Source organism: Oryctolagus cuniculus, chromosome 3 (genome assembly GCF_964237555.1).
Source record: "Oryctolagus cuniculus chromosome 3, mOryCun1.1, whole genome shotgun sequence".
Lineage (NCBI taxonomy): Eukaryota > Metazoa > Chordata > Mammalia > Lagomorpha > Leporidae > Oryctolagus > Oryctolagus cuniculus.
Window position 1 is genome coordinate 13,263,091 of NC_091434.1, and position 5,947 is coordinate 13,269,037.

General features: G+C 41.2%; 1 pseudogene; it reads left to right on the plus strand.

The window, feature by feature from the left end:
• Nucleotides 1–3,716: 3,716 nt before the first annotated feature.
• Nucleotides 3,717–5,007, plus strand: LOC138843043 (glyceraldehyde-3-phosphate dehydrogenase pseudogene; annotated as a pseudogene).
• Nucleotides 5,008–5,947: the final 940 nt, after the last annotated feature.

Sequence of the window (5,947 nt, forward strand, 5' to 3'; positions counted from 1 at the left end):
CTAAATGTGAAAAAGATACAACAGAGAAAGACCAATTTATCTCATTAATGTAGACAGAAAAATCCTCAACAAAATATTAGCCAATTGAATCCAACAACACATCAGGAAGAACATTCACCAAGACCAAGTGAGATTTAGCCTAGATATGTAGGGATAGTTCAACATTAGCAAATCAGTCAATGTGATACATCACATTAACAAACTGAAGAACAAAAACATTGCAATTATCTCAATAAAGACAGAGAAGGCTTCTGATAAAATACAGCATGCTTTCATGATGAAAAACTTACGTAAATTGGGTCTAGAAGGAATATTCCTCAATGATCAAGGCAATTTATGACAAACCTAAGGCTAGAATCTTACTGACAGGGGGAAAGTTGGAAGCATTCCAACTAACATCTGGAACCTGATGAGGATGCCCACTTTCGCCATTGCTATTCAATATAGTCCTGTTAGTTTTAGCTACAGCCATTAGGCAACAAAAAGAAGTCAAAGGATACAAATTGGGAAGGAAGAAGTCAAACTATCCTTACTTGCAGATGACATGATTCTATATAAAGGGAATCCAATGACTCAACTAAGAGACTATTGCAACTCATATAAGAGTTTGGTAAAGTGACAGCATATAAAATTAACACACAAAACTTAATAGTCTTTGTATGCACAGACAATACCATGGCTGAGAAAGAACTTCAGTGATCAAGCCCCTTCACAATAGCTACAAAAAAAAAACCCTCAATTACCTTGGAATAAATTTAACCAGGGATGTCAAAGATCTCTACAATGAGAATTACAAAACATTAGAGAAAAAATAGACAACACACCAAAAAAAAAAAAAAAAGGAAAAATCTTCCATATTCATGGATTGGAAGAATGAATATCATCAAATTGTCCATACTACTCAAAGAAATTTACAGATTCAATGCAATACCATTCAAAATGCCAAGGGCAGTCCTTTCAGATATAGAAAAATATGATGCTTAAACTCATATGGAAACAAAGAAGGCCCAAAGAGCTAAAGCAATCTTATATAACAAAAACAAAGCTGGCAGCATCACAATACCAGATTTCAAGAAATACTACAGGGCAGTTATTATCAAAACAGCCTGGTAGTGGTACAAAAACAGATAGATAAACCAATGGAACAAAATAGAAATGCCAGAAATCAACCCACACATTTACAACCAACTTATCTTTGACATAGGACCTAAAATCAATCCATGGAGCAAAGACAGTCTCTACAACAAATAGTGCTTAGAACACAGGATCTCCCCATTTGGAAGTATGAAGCAAGCCTCCTACATTACATCTTCCACAAAAATCCACTCAAAATGAATTAGAGACTTAAATATATTACCTGATACAATCAAATTATTAAATAACATTGGGGTAACCCTGCAAGACATTGACATACACAAAGAGTTCTTGGAAAAGATCCCAGAAGCACAGGTAATCAAAGCCAAAATTGACAAGTGGGATTACATCAAATTGAGAAGCTTCTGCACTGTGAGAGAAATAGTCAATAGAGTGAAGAGGCAACTAGCAGAATGAGAGAAATTATTTGCAAACTATGCAACCGATAAAGGAATAATAACCAGAATACATAATGGATCAAGAAACTCTACAACAAAACAAATAACCTAGCTAAGAAATGGGCAAATCACTGAATCAGGCATTTTTCCCAAGAAGAAATCCAAGTGGACAATGACACATGAAAACATGCTCAGGATCATTAGCCATCAGAGAAAAGCAAATCAAAACCACAATGAGGTTTAACCTCATCCAGATTAGAATGGCTTTCATATAGAAATCAAAAACAACAAATGCTGGTGAGCATGTGGGGAAAAAAGTATCCTAATCCACTGTTGGTTGGAATATATACTGAAAGCCACTATGGATAACAGTATGAACATACCACAGAAATCTGAATATAGACTTATCAAATGACCCAGGCATCCAATTCCTAGGAATTTACCCAAGGGAAATAAAATTATCATATTAAAGAGTCATATTTACCCCATGCAGCTTAATTCACAGCAATTAAAATATGAAATCAACCCAAATATCTGTGAACTAAAGACTGGATAAAGAAATTATGTGGTATGTACACCATGGAATACTACACAGCTATAAAAATAAAATGAAATCCTGTCTTTTTTAACAAAAAGGAAGAAAAATAAAAACATCATACTTAGTGAAATAAGCCAGTCCCAAAAGGACAAATACCATGTGTTCTCCCTGATCTGTGATAACTAATATAGCATGTAAAAAGTAATCTATAGAAGTGAAATTAACAATTCAAGATGCAATAGCTTTTAATAGACCATGTCTTGATTGTTGAGGAATAGATTTTTTTTCATACAATTTATTGAACTCTTTGCTTAGTTTAGTTAATCTTACATGTATAAAATTAATTGAAAATAGATCTTATTTAAAAGAACAGGAATAAGATAAGAAGGAGGAAGAGTCATGGGAGTTTAGGGGGAGGGAGGGTACAGTGTGAAGAATCACTGTGTCCTCAACATTGTATTTATGAAATCCATGAAGTTTGTACCTCTTAAATAAAGTTTTCTGGGCAAAAACAAAACTGTTCGCTATCAATAAAATATAGACCTACTTATTTTCATATATGTAAGTTTTATAATACTCCATAATTCTGATGTTCTATTTTAATTTGTTTATTTGATTGAATCTCTTCTAATCAGAGCCTTTGTTTTATGGTTGTCTATAGCTACCTATGCAGTGATACCCAAGGTGTGATGCAGTCTGCCATTATGGAACAGGCAGTTGGTACAGTAGTTTAAGCCCCCAAGTGGGATGCTTGCATTTCATATCAAAATGACTGGTTTGAGTCCCAGCTTCTCCACTTCTGTTCCACTTTCTTGCTAATGCACACCCTGGGAGACAGCAAATCACGGTTCAATTACTCGGATTCCTGCCACCCATGTGGGAGATCAGGATGGATTCTCTCTCTCTCTCTCTATATATATATATCCTTCTCTCTCTCTCTCTCTCTCTCTCTCTAAATCATTCTGCATTTTAAATAAAATAAATAAATCTTTTAAAAGTATTTGAGGTGGGGCCAGCACTGTAGTGGTGCAGCAGATTAACACCCTGGCCTGAAGCTCTGGCATCCCATATAGGTGCCAGTTCAAGACCCGGCTGCTCCACTTCCAATCCAGCTCTCTGCTATGGCCTGAGAAAGCAGTGGAAGATGGCCCAATTCTTTGGGTCCCTGCACCCACATGAGAGACCCAGAAGAAACTCCTGGCTCCTGGCTTTGGATCAGCACAGCTCCGGTTATTCTAGCCAATTGGGGAGTGAACCAGTGACTGGAAGACCTCTCTCTCTCGCTCTCTCTCTCTCTCTCTCTGTCTCTGTCTCTCTCTGCCTCTCCTCTCTGTGTAACTCTGACTTTCAAATAAATAAATAAATATTTTTTAAAAAATATTTGAGGTGAATAATCTATGATTTATCAGTTCTGACTAGCACAAAAGAAAATTCATTTCAATTGAAGATTAAGTTTCTACCATCCTTCTTATTTGGTTATGATTCACATTTTGGTAGAATAACTACTTGTACAAACTAATATTTCAAAGACAAGAATGTATGCTCATATCTATTCTGTCAGCCGACAATTATTTAGTGCTAACTTTATGTTAGTCATTATTCATGGGTCTGACCCAGGTACTGTATTTCTCAAAATATAAGCAGTAGGGGCTCTCTGCTCCGCCCCGTTCGACAGGCAGCCGCTTCTTCTCGTGCAGTGCAAGCGCGTCCCCGAGACACGATGGTGAAGGTCGGAGTGAACCGATTTGGCCGCATTGGGCGCCTGGTCACCAGGGCTGCTTTTAACTCTGGCAAAGTGGATGTTGTCGCCATCAATGATCCATTCATTGACCTCCACTACATGGTCTACATGTTCCAGTATGATTCCACCCACGGCAAGTTCCATGGCACGGTCAAGGCTGAGAACGGGAAGCTGGTCATCAACAGGAAGGCCATCACCATCTTCCAGGAGGGAGATCCTGCCAACATCAAGTGGGGTGATGCTGGTGCCCAGTACGTGGTGGAATCCACTGGCGTCTTCACCACCATGGAGAAGGCCGGGGCTCATTTGAAGGGCGGAGCCAAAAGGGTCATCATCTCTGCCCCCTCCGCCGATGCCCCCATGTTTGTGATGGGCGTGAACCACGAGAAGTATGACAACTCTCTCAAGATTGTCAGCAACGCATCCTGCACCACCAACTGCTTAGCCCCCCTGGCCAAGGTCATCCACGACCACTTCGGCATCGTGGAGGGGCTCATGACCACGGTGCATGCCATCACCGCCACCCAGAAGACCGTGGACGGGCCCTCTGGGAAGCTGTGGTGTGACGGCCACGGGGCCGCCCAGAACATCATCCCTGCCTCCACTGGCGCTGCCAAGGCCGTGGGCAAGGTCATCCCTGAGCTGAACGGGAAACTCACTGGCATGGCCTTCCGTGTGCCCACCCCCAACGTGTCTGTCGTGGACCTGACCTGCCGCCTGGAGAAAGCTGCTAAGTATGACGACATCAAGAAGGTGGTGAAGCAGGCATCCGAGGGCCCCCTGAAGGGCATCCTGGGCTACACCGAGGACCAGGTCGTCTCCTGCGACTTCAACAGTGACACCCACTCCTCCACCTTCGATGCTGGGGCTGGCATTGCCCTCAATGACCACTTTGTGAAGCTCATTTCCTGGTACGACAACGAATTTGGCTACAGCAACAGGGTGGTGGACCTCATGGTCCACATGGCCTCCAAGGAGTAAGAGCCCTCAAACCACCGGCCCCAGCGAGAGCACCAGAGGAGGACGAGAGGCCCTCAGCCGCTGGGGAGTCCCTGCCCTCACTCAGTCTCCACCACACTGAGAATCTGCCCCTCTTCACAGTTTCCATCCCAGACCCCCGGAGGAGGGGAGGGGCTTAGGGAGCCCTACCTTGTCATGAAACCATCAATAAAGTCTTCTGCACCCAAAAAAAAAAATATAAGCAGTAGGAGTTTCCCCCAAATGTGTTGCAGACTAATAATTTTGTGAAGTATAATTAATATATACTTTGCTATGGTAACATCATCAGTTTGCCATTAAGTAGTCTAAATACTGATGCTCAATATCTATACTTTATAGATAGGTCATTTATAGAAAACTTTATTCATTATTTTCATTTTAATTGAAAGAGAGGGAGGGTGGAGGGAGGAAAAGGGAGAGAGAGAGAGAAAAAGAGAGAGAGAAAAAAAGAGAAAGAGAGAGAGGGCAAAAGAGAGAAACTTCAATTCACTGGCTAACTCCCAAATGACCACAACAGGTAGGCCAAAACCAGGAGCCAGGAACTCCATCTGGGTCTCCTACATGGCTGGCAGAAACTCAAGTACTTGGGTCATCATTGCCACCTTCCAGATGCATTAGCTAGAAGCTGGATCAGAATTGTAGAGTAGCCAGGAGTCAAATCATGTACTGTGCTAAGGGATGTGGCATCCCAAGGGGCAGCTTAATCTGCTGTGCTACAACATCTACCAATCAAATATTTAAGAAGTATTTAAGTATTTAAGAATGTGGCTAACACAACAGTGAAGCTTTGTTCTGATATTAAATTGGGGTTTTCTGTTACCTCCCCCAAATTACAGATAGTGAGACAAGTTTATGTCATAAATGTTTCCAGCCAAACAATAGATCAAATCCAGGTGTAAACAAAAAGAGAGAATCACAGCATGGTTTCTCTGCACATCTTTTAAAATCAGATTCTCTGCCTTGACTTACATGAGTCACAGAGGAGGAGAGTGTTGGTGGCCTTTCCAACTTGACCAAGACAGGGATGAGAAAGGAATAGACAGTAAACCAGTTTGCTTTGGAGGTCATCTTGAATACATCAATCTCCCCGCTCTGGGTAAGTAAGAAATTGCTACATGGAAAAAGCCAATAGTTAAG